The sequence below is a fragment of the Anabrus simplex genome, chromosome 2, assembly GCF_040414725.1.
Source record: "Anabrus simplex isolate iqAnaSimp1 chromosome 2, ASM4041472v1, whole genome shotgun sequence".
Classification (NCBI taxonomy): Eukaryota; Metazoa; Arthropoda; class Insecta; order Orthoptera; family Tettigoniidae; genus Anabrus; species Anabrus simplex.
In genome coordinates this window covers 1,155,407,655-1,155,428,998 of record NC_090266.1, presented here as the reverse complement: position 1 = coordinate 1,155,428,998, position 21,344 = coordinate 1,155,407,655, and the positions used below count along the sequence as shown (strand labels likewise).

Genomic DNA, 21,344 nt, shown 5'->3' with positions numbered 1-21,344 from the left:
CTCACTGTGATTTTGAGGTTAGCATGACCGGGCGAGTTGGCCGTGCGGTCAAAGGCACGCGGCTGTGAGCTTGCATCCTGGAGATAGTGGCTTCGAATCCCACTGTCGGCAGTCCTTAAGATGGTTTTCCGTGGTTTCCCATTTTCACACCAGGCAAATGCTGGGACTGTACCTTAATTAAGACCACGTCCGCTTCCTTCCAACTCCTAGGCCTATCCCATCGTCGCCATGAGACCTATCTGTGTCGGACCGACGTAAAGCAACTAGCTAGAAGTTGTTAGCATGTCACACTATCTGAACAATAGGTCTAACATCAATGCCTGAAAGAGAATCAGAAATAGTAAAGTTAATGTTGCCAACTATTTAATTTTCTTTTTGTAAAATTATCATATTTGGCGCAAACAATGACACCACATATGATATATATGTTCAGATTAATGGAAAACTATCCCTGATAGCGCAATTCTGATTTCAGATTTGAATTTAGCAGTGTAAATTCCTTTAGAATTACATGTTTTCATCACAGAAAAAGAGCCTTTGTAGAACAGTGTTATCAGTGGAAGAAATTTGATGAAAGAAAACCCTATTCGACATGCGGCAATAAGACATCCGTTCACAGATATTTTTTTGGTGCTATTCTTCGGCTGGCACAGGCTGTTGTTAGGGAGGCAAGTAAAAATTATATGGCGTATGGCTTTTAGTGCCGGGAGTGTCCGAGGACATGTTCGGCTCGCCAGGTACAGGTATTTCGATTTTACTCACGTAGGCGACCTGGACGTCATTATGAGGATGAAATGATGATGAAGACGACACATACACCCAGCCCCCGTGCCAGAGAAAAAACCAATGATGGTTAAAATTCCGACCCTGCCGGGAATCGAACCCGGGACCCCTGTGACCAAAGGCCAGCACGCTAAACATTTAGGCATGGAGCCGGACAGGGAGGCAAGTGAGACCATCCAATGGGCATTCTACCCACGCAGAGCAGTGTATCATTGACAAGATGAGTAGTTCAGACAGTAGAGTGCTATCAACTTGGCAGGTGTTCAAATTCGTCAGCCTCGTGTCGTTAGATTTACTGAAACGTAAAAGAACTTCCGTGGAACCAAATTCCGGCACCTCAGCGTCTCCAAAATTATTATTATTATTACCGTATTATTCTTAGCAATTCATGAAATATGTAGTAATTGCCAGTAAATTTTATTTTCTTAGTTTTTTACAAGTTGCTTTACGTCGCACCTACACAGATAGGTCTTATGGCGACGATGGGAGAGGAAAGGGCTAGGAGTCGGAAAAAGCAGCCGTGGCCTGAATTTGCCTGGTGAGAAAATGGGAAACCACGGAATACCATCTTCAGGGCTGCTGACAATGAGGTTCGAACCCACTATCTCCTGAATGCAAGGTCACAGCTGCGCGCCACTAACCGCACGGCTAATCGTCAGCTGATGGCAGATAGTTGTGGCAGGTCCCACAGTAAATAGCGGTAAACAGCTTCAGAGAACGAAAGCACAAATTCTTTCTTTCTTTACAGCACCCCTCACTGGTTTATTTTACTGTTAAGGGCTGAATGCATGTAATGTGTTCTTTAGCTGGCAGTGAATTGTTACTGAACAGTGTTAGTGGTTTATCAAGTAAACTTTTTTTCACTGCTGTTTTATGAAGAAAGTATTGGTAGGCGTAGTTTTTTGTTTGATATTCAGAGAGGCTAGTATCAAAATCAGCCAAATATTTTGTGTGTTAGGTAGCATAATGTTGTTCTTTCTTCTTTATCTGTTTATCCTCCAGGGTCGGTTTTTTCCTCGGACTCAGCAAGGGATCCCATCTCTACCGCCTCAAGGGCAGTGTCCTGGAGCTTCAGACTCTGGGTCAGGGATACAACTGGGGAGGATGGCCAGTACCTCGCCCAGGCGGCCTCACCTGCTATGCTGAACAGGGGCCTTGCCGTGCTTTAGATATCCACCGGTCTCATTTGAGATTTGGGCTTCACCGACAGCCTTGGATAGCCTTCAGTATACGCCACTGGGTAATCTGTTTTACTACTTCGTTTTTACAAGTATTCCTTATTACGCGACGGCATCATCGATATCGTATCGATATACAGAAATTGATGTCTATTCTGTGCATGACTTGTACTGTGATAACAGACGCTATTTATCATTCTGTATATTGCATGCTTCTCTCTTAGCAATACCCCGCCAGAACACCGCTATGTTAATGTGAGACAGCTGACGTGACAAGCAACAGGAGATAACCGGGATTCGAAGGAAGCCTGTTTTAAATTGATGGCGCTGAAAAGTGATATTGATTATTGTGATGTTGAAAAAATGTATTCTGTATTTGCAAGCCAAGTCTAAATCTTTTCAAATTGATGATGTGAAATCTTTTGACCAGTTCTGCAATTTCAAGCAATTCCTGAATGAGAGCAGTAACGACCCTGAAGTTACCTTGTAGTCAGAAATGGGCAAAGTATTTCAATTCACGCAAGTTAGTTGATTGTAGTTTAGAGTATGCTTTTTTCTACACCAGGCCACAATGCAAATGTAGAAGACTCTTCATTGCTTTCAGCACAATGGACTGATAATAGGAACCGTGAAAATCCGCTTAATGGTTTAATATAATCTAAGGGAATTCATATGTGTATCTTTTCATACGTTAGACACATCAAAACTCCTGAAGGCAACTGAATCTTCAGAAAAGTACCAGCAAGGCGTGCAAATTAGTTTCACTGTTTAAATTTTGTAAGAACGTACCGTATGATATGGAAACGGATACATTTTGTTTATGTATGTCAAAATTCGAAGACATAAGTCTAAATTCAGACTCTCAGTGGAGGAAATTTGTGTCCTCTTTTTTTCCCGGCACTGTCCTCCCTCTTGAATAGTTTTGTCCTATTGGTTATCTATTTGCATCTGGTCACCCTATTTATGATGGCCATGTCTTCATTTTTATCGTCTTGGCCCTACCCTCCAAAATAGCTAATACCTCAGTATGTGAGAATATTACTTACCAGTTAAGTTCTCAGTAACACGGTGAACACAAGAACAATATCCAACAGTAAATGATAAAAAGCTGATTAGAACACTAGGCGTAATGTTAAGATAACATCAAGGTCACGCTCACACTCAAAATAAGTTCAGCACTAAGAAGCAGTGATCAGTGAAAAGGAAACAAGATAACACTTCAAGATCGGACCAGTAAATGTGAATGACTTGTACTAGCGAAAAAAGCAAAACCCGCTTGCTTCGTAGCGATCATTCATTCAAACCGAATTACCAGTCCCATTTCATCCACCCAACGGTCGGCATTTGGCGACGTAGTGTTTGACAGTGAAATGTAATTAGGAATTCCCAGTTAATTTAAATTTCATTGTGCGCCTTGACCTTCAACTTTAACGCAGCCTGCCAACAAAGGAAATGGAAAACATTGGAAGGATGGAAGGAAGAGCGAGGGGGAGGGTTAAAATTCTACTTTCGCCTTGGCCTTTGGCTTATTTATTTATTTATTTTATTGACTTTAGCAGTGGCGAAGTTAGGGCTCGTGGCCCTCTCTTACACTTAACCACATAATTAATCTACAGATAATACATATATAAAAGAAATGTACTATTCTATCATAAAATCAAAGATAAGCTAAAAATTATTTTTTTTTGCTAGGGGCTTTACGTCGCACCGACACAGATAGGTCTTATGGCGACCAAATTACAGATTTGGACAACATATAACGAAGAAAGAAAGCAGAGTTCAACAAATAAAATAGAATAAAATTCGGAGCGTAAAGATAATGAGAAAGAGACAAAGTCATAATGAAAAAGTAAGATACAAACTGGAAAAATAAGCAATGCATAAAGAAAAAACACAATAAGTAATAACGTAAATGGAAATATAAGTATGGCCATAAAAGTGATCTATGTACATGAGTAAGAAGCTAAATATTATAATATTATGTACCTACATTACACTATAATAATAATAATAATAATAATAATAATAATAATAATAATAATAATAATAATAATAATAATAACAATTTTAATCACAATCACACAACCTATCATACGTCATCATACACACGAAACAATCAGCGGTAGTCAACAGGTAATCTCTACATGCAATCTTAAATTTCGATATTGAGTTTGAGTTCCTGGCAGCAGCTGGGAGTGAATTCCAAAGTCGTGACCCAGCCACAACGAAGGATCTGTTATATGTTGAAGAGTGGTTGACGGGAATAGCGAGGGAAGTGCCAGATCTAGTGTTACAATTATGGAATGAGGATAATAAATGGAATTTTGAAGAGATGTATTTGGGCACATTTTCCTTCTGAGTTCGATATATCAACGTAAGTACGTGGAATTTCCGTCGCCTCTCGGGTTTCAGCCAGGAAAGAAATGTGTAGCTAGGGGTTATGTGAGCACCGTAACTCAAGTTAAAAACAAATCGAAGACCAGAGTTCAATGCTCGTTGAAGTTTCATAGTTTGTTCACGAGTTGCATCAATGAGGACAATGTCGCAGTAGTCAAGTATTGGTAGTATCAAAGTTTGGAGTAGTTTTATCTTTACGTCTTGTGGCAAAATGTCCTTATGTCGTTTCAAAGGGTGTAGCGTCGCGTACATCTTTCTACATGTATTTCTTACGTGTGCAGACCAGTCAAGAATTTCAGTCAGTGTCATACCTAGGTTCTTCACTTCCTTACTGAACGGGATTATGGTGGCATTTAATGTCACCGGAGGAATAGCATATTTTTATTTTATTTTTTTGCTTTACGTCGCACCGACACAGATAGGTCTTTTAGCGACGATGGGATAGGAAAAGCCTAGGAAGTGGAAGGAAGCGGCCGTGGCCTCAATTAAGGTACAGCCCCAGCATTTGCCTGGTGTGAAAATGGGAAACCACGGAAAACCATCTTCAGGGCTGCCGACAGTGGGGCTCGAACCCTCTATCTCCCGATTACTGGATACTGGCCGCACTTAAGCGACTGCAGCTATCGAGCTCGATGCATAATTTTTATACATGATGTTTAATAATTTCTGAGAACCGATAATAATTGTTTGAGTTTTTTGGGGGGTTAAGGAGGAGAGAGTTTTCACTGGCGTACACACTGAGTTGTTGAAGGTCGGAGTTTATATCTCTTATTGCATTCGATATATCATTTATATTAACGTGGCAGTAAATTTGGAGGTCGTCGGCAAAGAGGTGATATCTGTTATACTTTATTTTAGAGGAGATGTCCTTTATATAGAGGACAAACAAAAGGGGACCAAGAACAGAACTTTGGGGGGTTCCTGCCTTCCGGAGTCGCCACTGAGAAGCAGTATTTTGTACTGTAACACATTGCATATGATCTGTAAGATATGCGGTGAAAAATTTTAAAGCAACATTACCGAAAAACTATTTGAGCTTCATCAGCAATGTCTGGATGTTTATCGTGTCAAAAGCACTGCTGAAGTCAAGGAGTGTGTATAGTCACTTGTCTTTCGTCCATTGCTTGTCTGATGTCCTCAGTCACTTTGAGTAAGGCAGCGGCTGTGCTATGACCCTTCTTGCAGGGGGTCATGAAGAGAGTGAGCCTGAAGGTATTCCAATATTTGCGCATGTACCAACCGTTCTAACGCTTTGGAGAGAGCAGGGAGAATCGAAATGGGACGGTAATCGGATAGGAGTTTTGAACCTGGGATTTTAGGAAGTGGAATTACATTGGCGTACTTCCAAATTGTCGGCAATGTGCCGTTTTTGAGACAGTAATTAAAAATATGGGTGAGAATGGGTAGAATAGCGCCAATAATATTATGTATGAAAGTAATAGGAATTTCATCGACACCGCTTGCTTTGGATTTAATAGAATACAAGACTTTCTTAACTTCATTAGTGTTGACGATACGAAAGGCAAAGCAGGGGCGATTTTGTGGAACAGGTGCTGGGACGTTATTTACGTGTGGTCTGTTAAGCGGATTAGACTGAGCTCTCTCTTCCGTGAAATACTCATTTAAATGGTCGAGTAGAATGTCAGGTACCTGAAGTTGTTCATGTGTTTTTCCTATGCCCATGGCTTGGAGATGCCTCCAGGCACTAGCCGTATTTAAGTTACTTACTGATTCGCGAATATATTTGAATTTAAGATTACGGATGATTTATTTAGTTTTATTCCTGATTAGTCTATACTGTTCATAGTCATTTGGGTCCTAAGAGCCTTGAGATCATAAAGCCGTAAATCTGACCGTAAAATAACTGGCTCTTGCCCGCAATTAATGGAAGGAAGGAAAGGTCAATACGTCATTAGTTGTCGCAAGAGGAAATCCCTCATATATCTGTGATTGTGGAGGGGTCTGGTGCAAGGTATCAGGTCAGGCCTATTGTATTATGTTAACAGTTCTATCCGTTTCAATACCTTGGGTATAATATATAGTTAAAATATACAATATTCGCGGATGCGGGTGCGGATGAAGGAAGTGCGCATGCGGAGTGGATGCGGATAATATTTTGTATATCCGAGGGAGATTAGATTTCATCATTTGAAATGGACTGTAGTATGTGTGTCTACAACTCAGTCCCGTTTCCTGATACGCGGTCGGGGTTGAAATCAGATTAAACGATATGGCATGTTTTTACATCCGGATCATCTTCCTGATGCCACCCTCAGCCGAGGAGCTAATGAACCATGTACTATAATATTTTTAACGTATGTATGTATGTATGTATGTATGTATGTATGTATGAATGAAGTGAGTTGACTGTGAACTTGCATTTGGGAGATGGTGTGTTCGAACCCCACTGTCGGCAGACCTGAAGATGGTTTTGTAAGGATTCCCATTTTCACACCAGGCAAATGCTGGGGCTATACCTTCGTTAGAACCACGCTCGCTTCCTTCCCACTCCTAGCCCTGTCCTATCGCATTGGCACCATAACATCTATTTGTGTATCAATCAATCAATCAATCAATCAATCAATCAATCAATCAATCAATCAATCAATGATCTGTATTTGGACTGTCGCCCAGGTGGCAGATTCCCTATCAATTGTTTAGCCAGCCGTTTCTTAAGTGTTTTCGAAGAACTTTGAAAATTTATCAAACATTTTCCTTGATAACTCATCCCAATCCCTTACTCCTCGTCCTATAAATGAATGGCACTTTACTGGCCGACGTATAAACACGATAACACAACAGCAGCAAAAACTTTTTTTTAGAAGTTTCTTTATATCGCATCGACCGAATTAAGGTACACCCCCAACATTTTCGTGGTGTGAACATGGGAAACCACGGGAAACCATCTACTGGGCTGCCGACAGTGGGGTTCGAACCCCCAGCCCCCCAAAAATATTTCTGAAGACAGAAAAGAAAAAGGGATAAAATTAAGAAAGATTCCAGACAATATTGGGATCAATGGATGGGGGAGAGGAAAATAATAACGTTATTGGCTTTACGTCCCGCTAACTACTTTTTCGGTTTTCGGGGGCGCCGAGGTGCCGGAATTTAGTCCCGCAGGAGTTCTTTCACGTACCAGTAAATCTACCGACACGAGGCCGACGTATCTGAGCACCTTCAAATAGTCCGGCTCCATTGCTAAATGGTTAACGTGCTGACCTTTGGTCACAGGGGCCCCGGGTTCGATTCCCGGAAGGGTCGGGAATTTTAACCATCATTGGTTAAATTTGCTGGCAAGGAGGCTGGGTGTATGTGTCGTCTTCCTCATCATTTCATCCTCATCATGACGCGCAGGTTGCCTACGGGAGTCAAATCAAAAAGATCCGCACCTGGTGAGCCGAACATGTCCTCGGATACTCCCGTCACTAAAAGCCATACGCCATTTCACCTTCAAATACCACCGGACTGAGCCAGGATCGAACCTGCCAAGTTTGGGCCATAAGGCCAGCAGCTCTACCGTCTGAGCCACTCAGCCCGGCAAAGGAAAATATATGATAATGATGTTTGTTGTTTAAAGGGGCCTAACAGCTAGGTCATCGGCCCCTAATGGTACGAGGTGTATATAACGAAATGCAAATTAAAATTTCGAAATGTATCCACTGACTAGAATCTGAAACGAATGGTGATGAGAAAGTGATCGTGAACAAAAACAGTCAGTGGATCCAATTCACAATGTCTTCATTACTGGGATGATGCATTATTATCTAAAGGGATCCAAAATCCCGATCACCGGCCCCTCATAATGGTACTAATCACTAGTAAAACAGAACCGTGGTGTTCCTCCTACAGTGGTACTAATCACAAGTAACGTAGAATCATGGTGTTTCTTGCATGGTGGTACTAATCACAGGTAATGGAAACCTATGGTATATCACACACAATGGTACCAGTCGCAGGTAGCACAAACCCATGGTGTTTCGCACATAAGGGCACCACTCACAAGCAACGCAGACCCATGATGCTCCTCACCCAGGTGTACTAATCAGAGGCGCCGGTATTCCCGTGGTGTTCCTCACTTGGTGGAAGTAATCGCAGGCCACGTATACTCATGGGGTCGCTATCATCGCGGTACTAATCATAGGCAATGCAGACCCACGGTGCATCACACATTATGGTAACGCCCACAGGTAGCACAATCCCATGGTGTTCCGCACATAATAATACTACTCTCTGGCAACGCAGACCAATGCCTTTTCTCAAATAGTGGTACTGATCACGGGCGTCAGCTAAACCCATGGTGTTTCTCATATAGTAGTACTAACCGCAGGCAACATACACCCATGGTGTTGCACAGAATGTGGTACTACTCATAGGTAACGCAGACCATATTGAACACAGTGGAACGGACCAGTGGAATACGCATGACGACCTCTTTCATAAGCAACACTCACACCCATAATGTTCCGTACATAATGGTACTGCTCCCAGATAACGACTACACGCTTTGTTCACAACTGTAGCCAACAATGCCAATATTTGAATAAGAAGAGCGACAATAGCCTAATCAATAACAAATACGACTGTTAACTATTTCGCCAGTGAAATACTGTCTATTTTGTTGAAATCCTTTCTTTAAAACAAAATTTACAACAGTATCGCGTTATTAAAAGAAGTTATTACCTTCGTTTTGGGTGGGACCGTTGAACTGCTATTTGAAATACGGTACCCTGTCAAATGCCTGCACTAATAGATATAACCGCTGCCGAAGTTACGACTCTTTTTAATATCCCGTCTTTGTAAGTATTTTATCAACAAACCTATTAATATTTTAATAATACTATTAAAAAGAAAGATATATTTCTTCCATCACGCAGACCTAAATTACAGGTTGCAATCTAGCGAACGCCTACGAAACTACTCAGTGTGAAAACTGTAAATAAATACCACTAACCGCAGATTTACTACAACAAACACTAAACACAATTATTTGTGGAGCTAAATATATCACACACACACACAAAATTTAGTAAATTTCTACAATTATTAACTACTTTATCACTGAGATAACACAGAGCTCTTGGAACAGTCAACCACTCGCTAGCGCGTCATGGACCTGGGCAGGCACACTACAGTCTTTCAAGCTGAAATGATATACCGGGTGGTACAGCTGCCCCTATTCACGCAGTTTTATGCAACCCGCAGATTAAAGCCGAACCTAAAAATATTGACCTTGACTACTCACTACAATGTCTGCTCTTACAACGCTTTCCATTAATTCGTTTATTCGTGTCAAGCAAATCAGCATTAATGATAAAATACCGATTGATGCTAAAGAATCGTGAAAATTATGTGTCGCAGAAACGTCCTGTACAGAGAATATTATTGGTGAATGACTAGAAGTAGCAGCAACACAACAGCGCCAAGCAGCAACCCGTGATAGCCGAGCTTGCTAAAAGTTAGAGGAGAGTACCGGTGTTCGTTAGTAGGCGGTTCGAGTCCTGTGTACGACGAATATTTTTATTGCGTTGTTGATGTTCGTGAGAGTCGTGTTCTTGACGACAAATCTAAATCATGATCAGTTCTCATATTGCAGGTACTCAGCTATGTTTGTTTTTTAAGGAGCTCTTAAAAGAGCTATTTGCAATAAAGTGAGATTGTACCGACAGCGGTGCGATGGGCTTATGCATGGTCATTCGATTAATGAAGCAAATGTTCAAAATGACCACCTGCTTCGTTAATGCACATCTGAGCACGGTGGAGGAGAGACATTCTTGCTTGCTGCAACATATGTGGTGGAATCTGCCTGCAGGCTTCCGTGATGAGCCGCCGTAAATGATTCGGGCTCTCAGGCTCCTGCTCATAGACTCTTTCCTTTAAATAACCCCAGAGGAAAAAGTCGAGTGGAGTAAGGTCAGGTGATCTAGCCGGCCATGTGACCGGACCCCCTCGTCCAATCCATCGTCCATGATATGTCCTATGCAAGTGGTTCCGTACTGCCAACGACCAGTGTGGGGGAGCTCCATCCTGCTGGAACCACATCCGTAACCGTGTCATAAGGGGCACATCCTCCAATAAGAGTGGGAGGTACTCACGAAGATACTCTAGATAGCGTCGTCCCGTGAGGTTTCCTTCGAAGAAATATGGTCCAATTATCTTGTCACCTAGTATCCCGCACCACACGTTGACGCCTCATTGTACCTGAAATCGAGCTCCCCTGATCCAGTGAGGATTTTCAACGCTCCAGTAATGGAAGTTGTGACGATTAACAGTTCCGTTGTTGTGAAATCTGGATTCATCACTAAAGAGAATGTCCATTAAGAAATTCGCATCAGCTTCAACTCTTTGTAATATCCATTGCGAAAATTCTATCAGTTTTGGAAAGTCATCTCCGTGAAGTTCATGGTGCAGCTGTTGATGGAAAGGGTGGAATTTATGGCGGTGCAATATTCGCAGTACAGATACATGACTGATGTTCAGTTCATTTCCTATGGCCCGTGAGCTTGTGTGCGGGTTGTATGCATTTGCATTTTGAACAGCTTCGTCGTTATTTCCAGACGTCACTGGAGCATCCCGAACGGGGGGTAATGTATGAAATGACCCCGTTGCACGCAACCGCCTTTCAACACGTCGAAATGTATCTGCAGTTGGCAGCCTTCGTCCAGGAAATCGTTCTTGATACAAGCGTCTGGCTTCCCGTGCATTTTGCCTTGCTTCTCCATAAAGTAGTACCATATTCACATAATCATCCCGTGAATACATAATGTTTGCTTTCGTGCTAACCGTACAGTACGTGCTCACACGTTGCTGCTAGGATTACGATATGCTGTTTCATGTGCCCTACGTATGAAGTGTAAACCGCTGTTAGTTGGTCTTCGAGTCGAACGTGCGCAGTTGCTTGGTTGAATGGGTGGGTCAGAATGTTGACAACACGTGCACTGCGCTTCATTCCCTGTAGTCGTTTGCCATATGGAAGTCGCATGTTATTATTCCTTTCTTATGTATGCTTTCTTTGTAAAGGTGGCAAATTACTTTTGAGACTTAAGAACGTTAAATATTTATTACGAATGGCCTTACAAGTATAATATAAAAATAAAATTGAAAAACTCGTAACTAGATTCGAACTCTAAATGCCTGCTAACATATCGTATGCTCGCTGCGATTGGTGCCATGTAGCCACTGCAGGCGACAAAGAATTGGTCTCGTAGCTCTGTACTAATGGAATTACCTAGGCTATCGCTTCGATACTGATCGTTGATGTTAAAAGTTCTGAACTCGAATGTGCAAACACCACAGTGAACTAAAGAATCGCGTCTCCCTTACGCCCAGATAGTTGCAACCATTTCCTACGCGTTACTTGGTTGAATGAGTCCAGCGTTATGTTTCAGGTGGTATTCACAATCGGTGCGTATGTGGCGATATTTATGATACCTGTTTATTATAACTTCCGTAGAAGAATATCGGAGACTTCAGAAAGGTCTTCGTAAACGATGCCCAGGCGAATACGAAATGGCATTAAAAAATGCATGACTCAAGAATGGTTGGAACCCTTCCTGCTTCAAGTAACCTATCGAGGTACGGCTTCCATACGTAATTCCGCGCAGCTATTTGCAACGTACAAGCGCCATCCTTGTAACTCTGTATTCACGAGGAGAGCGGAAGTTCCCGCTTCGACAAGTTACTGATGAGTTACAGCCTTATGGTCCCATTTTATGCCTTTTTTGATCGCTCTAACGGTAGTAATTACATGGCGTAAGCTATCACATCTGCTGTACAGCATTTGCGTGCCACAGATTATAAACTACAGTGCAAAACACGTTTCTATCAATTTCGATGTGATGAGACTGTACAAAATGGTGGTGCATTGACATGTCTGTAATTGGTCTTACCCTATCACGTTTTCTATGATACCACGACCGCCCTTTCTATCAAAAGAAAATGGCCTCTTTGACCAATCAGGTGCGCAATTCTCTACCGACAGCTATAGGCGTGTTTATGGTTTGTACAGTATAGTAACATTTCGTAAAAATTAGTAGAGTATTGGACACCGCTCTACATAAAATGGTACAGTGTTTTTGAGATGGACCTCACTTACTGCCTCTTGTACCATTTTTCCATTGTGCGGAGAAGTCTCCATCGGGTTAACTGCACATAACATTGCTGTAAGGTGTTGCGCAAGATGGGACTAAGAGGCATTTACGTCGTAGCTGGTTGCATATATTCGGGAAAAAATAGGGGCAGCTGTACCACCCGGTATATCACAACATGTCTTGAAGAAAATCTGAAAATGAACTATAGGAATAAGAACATTTTCAATTTTACGGACAGCCAAGCGGCCATTAAGGCACTAGAAGCAGTTCGGATAACATCCAGAATTGTCTGGTATTGCCATTCACTTCTCCTGGAGCTCTCAAGGTACAATATTGTCAAAATAATATGGGTACCACGGCATGCAGGTATAGAAGGAAATGAAAAGGCAGATAAACTGGCCAGGAAAGGGGCAGAAACACATTTTGTAGGCCCAGAACCAGTATGCGGGATTTCCTATGGACAAACAAAGCAAAGCAAAGTCACCTCCGTACAGGCCATGAAGGCCCTTGGAGGAGTGAAAGGTAAAGGCTTCCACCATTGTTAACCTCGGCACGTGATGGGGTAGAGTGGTTGGTGTAGGCTGAGTGAACCTCAGGGCCATATGCACCTCCGGAAGTGGAAATCTCGTTTCTTAAATTTTACGACTTCCTGACGGGGATTCGAACTCACGTCCTTCCGGGCGAACCGAGCACGCCTTTATCGCCTCGGCCAGGCAGCCCCTTTTCCCTATGGACAAGCCCGAGACTAACATAGGAAAATGGGTACAAAAGAAAAAAATGGAAAACTGGAAAAATACTCCAGGATGCAGGCTTGCAAAGGAACTGATAAAAGGACCAAACAAGAAGCATTCTAAAGAACTGTTGAAACTCAGCAGAGAAAATATAAGGTGGGTAGTAGGACTGTTGACAGGACACTGCCATGTGAAAAAACACTTACATAGAATTAGAGTAATAAGAGACAACATATGTAGGAAATGGAATGAAGCAGAGGAATCAGCTGAACACATACTTTTCGAATGTGAGGCGCTGGGTAAAATCAGACTCTCCACTCTAGGACTACCAGGTGAAGAGAGAAAAAATCCAAGAAGACCCAATAAGAAGAACCTGCAGCTTTGTGAAGGCAGCAGGTATATCTAGGCAGGATTGAAGGAAAAACATGGTGGCAAATGATCTTAAAGGTCGACGCTAATTAGGAACTAATATTCAGAGGCCCTATGAAGAAAAGAAGAAGAATGGTTCGAACCCCACTGTCGGCAGCCCTGAAGATGGTTTTCCGTGGTTTCCCATTTTCACTCCAGGCAAATGCCGGGGCTGTACCTTAATTAAGGACACGGCCGCTTCCTTCCCACTCCTAGCCCTTTCCTGTCCCATTGTCGCCATAAGACCTATCTTTGTCGGTGCGACGTAAAACAGCTTGTAAAAAACAAAAAACATTATTATTACACAATACTGTTTACTAATGATATATTGCTTTAAGGAAAGGACGAGGAAGGGGTCCAAGAACAGCCAGATGCAGTAAATGAGAAGTCAGAAGAATGGAGAATGAAAGTCGAGATGGAGAAAAGCACAATAAATGTGATGGTAAGAGAGAGAGAGAGAGAGAGAGAGAGAGAGATGAACAATAGAATCTGGAGGTACAGATACTAAAGTTGGGGAGAGTTTTAATTACATACAAATTGAATTAAAGGATAATTCAAGATCTTATATGGGAATCAATTGGAGAATAGAACGGGCGTTATTTAATCACGGAGATCGCAACAACTATGGTACAAAGAAATACTGCATAAGAGAGAGGTAAGGTAAGGGTTATTCTACCCGAAGGCAGGTCCGAACCTCCACGGAGGTGTTCCTGAGCTGGAGTTTACGTGCGGAAGGGTGGCCAGTTCCTTTCCGCTCCTCCATTCCCTTACCCCCCACCAACAGCGCGTGGCAACCCATCTAACTCCTGACCACGCCCAATGTTGCTTAACTTCGGAGATCTCACGGGATCCGGTGTTTCAACACGGCTACTGCTGTTTGGCGAACAAGAGAGAGCTCCTAGGTAAATAAAGAGAGAGACAGTTTCGTACAGCTCCTCAAGGGGCCACAAGGTGCTATTAATAATGAGTCTGCCAAGCCCACTGACACGTATTGTACGCGCACTTTTTACTGATAGATGGACACCCTAGTGCTGAATCGGTCAACCTCGGTTATCTTCGAGATTCGTATTGGCAACCTTTGAAACACAAACTAGGAATAGCTTATGATCGCCGTGCGACATCTGGCGTACACTTTACGTACTCGTACTGATGTTGTTTACACAGCAAAGCCAAACTATAGAATTAAAGCTAGGAACAAGTTTCGTATCGAGAAATGTTATATAATGTTATATATTGTGTGTGTGACACAGTTGTTGGCGTAAGATAATAAAGGTTTAGAAAATTCATATTCATCGATCATATTATCGATTCAATTCAGATTTCATTTCCATTCAGTTGGCAGTATTACCGGAACCGGCAGTGCTCCCTCCTTACTCCTCAACCCAGTGCAAAAATCTATCACTAAAAAGTGCGCGTACAATACATACCCTGTTTACTACGGGGACTGATTGCCTGTGGCGTATAATGAGGGCTACCAAGGCAATCGGTGAAGCCCAAACCTCAAATGAGAAAGATGGAAATGCAAAGGGCATTATAATGTAAGCATCTGACACCAGTAGCGTAGCCAGGATTTCAGTTTGGGGGTAGGGGGAGGGGGGCATTCATCCAGAATTTTATTTTGATAGGTGTCCAAACTTCCAGAGTTTAGGTGGTGTCGAATACCTAAAAAGAAAATGAGTGTCCTTGGATCCAAGTACTGTAAGAGTGGTGGATTCGTGCGGATTCCGGAAGCTAAGAGTAATCTTATAATAATAATAATAATAATAATAATAATAATAATAATAATAATAATAATAATAATATTAATATTATAATATATATTATATTATAATTATATTATTATTATTCTTTTCTCGCTTTTCCCACACCTGTGGGGTCGCGGGTGGGAACTGTGTTGCACATGTGGATTTGGCCCTGTTTTATGGCCGGATGTCCTTCCCGACGCCTACCCTCTGTGGAGGGATGTAATCACTGTTGTGTGTTTCTTTGGTGGTTGGTAGTGTAGCATGTTGTCTGAATATGAAGAGGAAAGTGTTGGGACAAACACCCAGTCCCCGAGCAAGAAGAATTATTCAGACGCGATTAAAATCCCCGACCCGGCCGGGAATCGAACCCGGGACACTCTGAACCGTAGGCCTCAACACTGATCATTCAGCCAGTGAGTCTGACTCCGGAAACTAATATTAATATACATTATACCGGTATATAAACTGATTAATAAAAGCACATTCGTTAAAACTCCTGGGATGTCTGGACTCCTTGGACGACATTTCCCCCCCCCCCTACCGCTACCTCTGTTACTCCCATCCCAACATAACTGTAGCATTTCATATAGGCCTACTCCGAGTACAAGTGAAATTAATGCAAGAATAAACAGCTTGAGTAAAGATGCACTATTCTGGTTTAGAATAAATAGGTCATGTTATTATAATAATGGTCATGTGATAAGCAATAAAGAAGTGACATTTTATACAAATAATGCGGCAAAGAAATACACATAGACACACGTCGAATACAGGTTTCTCGCCCTTCTTGACCATGGCTAGATGATGAAGCCAAGAGAATGATGGCCCACCGTGACTCGTTATTTCGACATTATAAACAAACTCTAGATGACACAGACTTCGAATCTTACCGCATCTTAAGAAATCGCACAAAGCAGTTAATCAGAAATTTAAAAAAATGTATATATTTCCGGAATTGAGCTAACAACTTAAATTCTAATCGCGCATGGGACCAACTTAGAGCTCTGGGAATAGGAAAACATCAACAGAGACAGACAACTCCTGACATTCCACTTGAAGAACTGAACGATTACTTTAGTAGAATAAATATTCAACCTACCCCAATTAACTGCACAGACTCACCACCCTCCCCTCCAGCCAATCCACCATTCCATTTCACAGTGTCACTAAAAATCAGGTTAAAAAGGCTTTGTATTCCATTAACCCTCAAGCACACGCGCCAGATCTTAGGACGCAGACACACGCGTGGGGGTGCTTTCCACCCCACATATCATTGTATTGTAAAATATGAATTACTGTATTAATTGGAGATTTTAAGATAGATTATGTACGAATGACTCTTACTGCAGGGATCCACCCAGAAAGGTAGAAGAGCGGGGAGAGCACAGAAAATTTATTTGTACATTTCACTAGGAAATAAAATGACCTGGGGTGGATTCCACCCCGTACGCGTGTGTTTGAGGGTTAAATCAAAGGCTACAGGTGTAGATGATATTCCTATTACTTGTATACATAACATCATGGGTGCTGTCCTGCCTATACTACTGACGCACATACTGATTATTGGGCGCGAATTTCAGTGTTCCGACTGTTCGTTCACGTTCCGTGCAGCTTTATGCCGGACATGGCCATAACTACACACAGGCACACACCACACAGGACGTTCCGCACAGGCACATTCCCGCTGGCGCGGAGCATGTAATGAACGTCGCACAGCGATGCATAATCGATTCATAGTTTGTGTTTCAAAGATTGCCAGTACGAATCTCCAAGATTGCTGAGGTCGACCGCTGCAGCACTAGGGTGTAAATCTATCGCTAAAAAGTGCGCAGATAGTACTGTGCATGCTCCGCCTCAAGCTCCTAATGTTGCGGAACAACTGAATGTTCCGGTCTGCCCAACCCTAGTAGCGTGTGCCTTGACAACACAGCAGGCTACTCCGGTGGCTCAAAAGGAAAACACTGAAGGTTTGACGTTCACTAAACCAACTATCGAAAAGGGGTAAAGTGGTAGCTCACACCTCGATCGCAGCATACGCCACTGCTGATTTCATTAGGGGCAGCGTCACCGGCATCAGTAAGATCATCAAATATGGTTCGATCGAAAATGGTATACTGAGGTCATAAAACGCCTCAGATTTAATGAAATAACTATCATTGTTATTAATACGTACGTACGTTAACATTCCCAGTCCGGTTCCTTTGATGAATGGTCACCGCTGTTGTCATCAGTTCAGGGGACGCCGCTTTCGATTCTCGGTCGAACCGGGGATTTTAGTCGCGTGTGGTGAATTTCTCTGGTACAAGGGGTTGATGTTTGTGTTCGTCGTAAGACACATACATCTTCATTTACATTCAATGCAACACACTACCAACCTCACACAGAAACACTCAACAGAATATGCAAAGCACGATTCGTGGAAAACCTATGAGGAACTATTTGCGCAAGAGTGTATTGGCAAACACCAGAAAGCATTAATCGAGTGAAGGAAAGTGTGGAACGAAGTCCGACGAAATCTCAACGCCTTTTATATCTGCAAGCGGAAATTAGGTTATAGTCGTGTCGGAACATTATCAAAAAGGACCAGCATCCTTACAAATATACTGTTATTCATGCGTTAAAGCGTCCAACCGAACCTTCGGCTGTTGAATTCTTCCGGTGGTTTCTGAGTGAAGTGGAGTCAGTACCGTACTTTTGGATCTTCAATATTCCAGTTTTTCAGATAAGGTAATTTCCAGCATCTGCTGTATGAAATGAAATGGCGTATGGCTTTTAGTGCCGGGAGTGTCCGAGGACAAGTTCGACTCGCCAGATGCAGGTCTTTTGATTTGACTTCCGTAGGCGACCTGCGCGTCGTGATGAGGATGAAATGATGATGAAGACGGCACATACACCCAGTCTCTGTGACAGCGAACTTACCAATTATGGTTAAAATTCCCGACCCTGCCGGGAATCGAACCATAGACCCCGGTGACCAAAGGCCAGCATGCTAATGGAGCCGGACAGCATCTGCTGTGATGTTCATTAACAAGGGCCAATCCCGCGTGAGTCCTATTGTAAACATTTTCGGGGCCAGTTTTATTTTGCCCACCCTGTACACAAACTACACTTATGATAATAAAATAAAATGTTCATTCATGTTGGTTAAAATTTCAACAAGTTGTCCAAGTGACAACCAACATGAATGAACATTTTATTTTATCATCATAACTATCATATGTGTTTTAATTTTCGTGCCATTTTGTCAACATCTTTTAGCTATTGTATCATCATAACTATCACATGTGTTTTAATTGTCTTGCCATTTTGTCAAATCCTTTAGCTGAAGATGTTCCATAATCGGAACGAAACATGTCCTAGAGATTAAGCTGGTTTATATCATGTAATTAATAAAACTATTATATAGAAATTGATAAGTATTGGTCCGCCTCTGTGGTGTAGTGGTTAGCGTGATTAGCTGCCACCCCCGGAGGCCCGGGTTCGATTCCCGGCTCTGCCACGAAATTTGAAAAGTGGTACGAGGGCTGGAACGGGGTCCACTCAGCCTCGGGAGATCAACTGAGTAGAGGTGGGTTCGATTCCCACCTCAGCCATCCTGGAAGTGGTTTTCCGTGGTTTCCCACTTCTTCTCCAGGCGAATGCCGGGATGGTACCTAACTTAAGGCCACGGCCGCTCTCTTCCCTCTTCCTTGCCTATCCCTTCCAATCTTCCCATCCCTCCACAAGGCCCCTGTTCAGCATAGCAGGTGAGGCCGCCTGGGCGAGGTACTGGTCATTCTCCCCAGCTGTATCCCCGACCAAGAGTCTGAAGCTCTAGGACACTGCCCTTGAGGCGGTAGAGGTGGGATCCCTCGCTGAGTCCGAGGGAAAAGCCGAACCTAGAGGGTAAACAGATGATGATGATGATGATGATGATGGTAAGTATTGGAAGGTGGGAACCTACTTATAACTTAACCTTAGTTAGGTAAGTTCTGCCACACATCTTGATTCTTAAACATGAATGATAGTATTTACAATCGTGAAACTTTAGGTCATATTTGTATTTCATTCTTAATCTCATTTTAGATCACGTTTCACTTAATTTTGGGTCGTAAGTGTAGTTTATAGTCCGCCTGTGTGGTGTAGTGGTTAGTGTTAGCTGCCACCCCCGGAGGGCCGGGTTCGATTCCTGGATTTGCCACGAAATTTGAAAAGTGGTACGAGGGCTGGAACGGGGTCCACTTAGCCTCGGGAGGTCAAGTGAGTAGAGTGGTTTCGATTCCCACCTCAGCCATCCTGGAAGTGGTTTTCCGTGGTTTGCCACATCTCCTCCAGGCAAATGCCGGGATGGTACCTAATTTAAGGCCACGGCCGCTTCCTTCCCTCTTACTTGTCTATCGCTTCCAATCTTCCCATCCCCCGCAAAGCCCGTGTTCAGCATAGCTGGCGAGGCCGCCTCGGCGAGGTACTGGTCATCCTCACAGTTGTATCCCCCGACCCAATGTCTCACGCTCCAGGACACTGCCGTTGATGCGGTAGAGGTGGGATCCCTCGCTGAGTCCGAGGGAAAAATCAACCCTGGAGGGTAAACAGATGAAGAAAGAAAGAAAGAAAGAAAGAAAGAAAGAAAGAAAGAAAGAAAGACTCTTGGTCGGGGATACAGCTGGGGAGAATGACCAGTACCTAGCCCAGGCGGCCTCACCTGCTATGCTGAACAGGGGCCTTGTGGAGGGATGGGAAGATTGGAAGGGATAGGCAAGGAAGAGGGAAGGAAGCGGCCGTGGCCTTAAGTTAGGTACCATCCCGGCATTCGCCTGGAGGAGAAGTGGGAAACCACGGAAAACCACTTCCAGGATGGCTGAAGTGGGAATCGAACCCACCTCTACTCAGTTGACCTCCCGAGGCTGAGTGGACCCCGTTCCAGCCCTCGTACCACTTTTCAAATTTCGTGGCAGAGCCGGGAATCGAACCCGGGCCTCCGGGGGTGGCAGCTAATCACGCTAACCACTACACCACAGAGGCGGACCAATACTTATCAATTTCTATATAATAGTTTTATTAATTACATGATATAAACCAGCTTAATCTCTAGGACATGTTTCGTTCCGATTATGGAACATCTTCAGCTAAAGGATTTGACAAAATGGCAAGACAATTAAAACACATGTGATAGTTATGATGATACAATAGCTAAAAGATGTTGACAAAATGGCACGAAAATTAAAACACATATGATAGTTATGATGATAAAATAAAATATTCATTCATGTTGGTTGTCACTTGGACAACTTGTTGAAATTTTAACCAACATGAATGAACATTTTATTTTATTATCATAACTATCACAAGTGTTTTAATTGTCTTGCCATTTTGTCAAATCTTTTAGCTGAAGGTGTACCATAATCGGAACGAAACATGTCCTAGAGATTAAGTTGATTTATATCATGTAATTAATAAAACTATTATATAGAAATTGATAAGTATTGGAAGGTGGGAACCTACTTATAACTTAACCTTAGTTGCGTTGAGCCAATAAGGGATAAATATGAGATTTATAAGCCAGAACTTACCTATGTACATAATTATGTTGGTTTTGTTTTGAGGGGGGAAGGGACAAAATTAATGGTACCGAGAGTATAACAAAGTGGTACTGGCCTTGAGGCTTGCAATAGGGAGGTGGTATAATTGGTTAATTCCCCTGGCACTGGGGCTGGGTGTATATGTCGTCTTCATCATAATTTCATCCTCATCACGACGCGCGGGTCGCCTACGGGCGTCAAATAAAAAACCTGCATCTGGCGAGCCGAACTTGTCCTTGGGCACTCCCGGTACTAAATGCCATACGCCATTTCATTTCATAGGGAGGTGGTGAGTTCGAAGGCCATTTCCAGCTAAATAATAACAGAAAACTTGTAGGGCTATGTGTTAGTGCAACGTTAAACACCTTTTTTTTTCAATCTGCTTTACGTCGCACCGACACAGATAGGTCTTATGGCGATAATGGGATAGGAAAGGGCTAGGAGCAGGAGGGAAGTG

At 42.8% G+C, this 21,344-nt stretch overlaps 1 protein-coding gene across 3 annotated transcripts in view; it reads right to left on the bottom strand.

Annotated features, from left to right (window-relative positions):
• The window catches only part of LOC136864756 (peroxisomal acyl-coenzyme A oxidase 3), a 230,510-nt gene that overhangs the window by 199,824 nt on the left and 9,342 nt on the right, over positions 1–21,344 (bottom strand). Inside the window, exon 1 of one of the 3 annotated variants that reach the window (XM_067142119.2) lies at positions 3,008–3,149. The exons of the other annotated variants lie outside the window; for them this stretch is intronic. The gene's annotated coding sequence lies outside the window, so the exon portion shown is untranslated. Of the gene's footprint in view, positions 1–3,007; positions 3,150–21,344 lie in introns of those variants that run through there. 3 annotated transcript variants of the gene reach the window in all.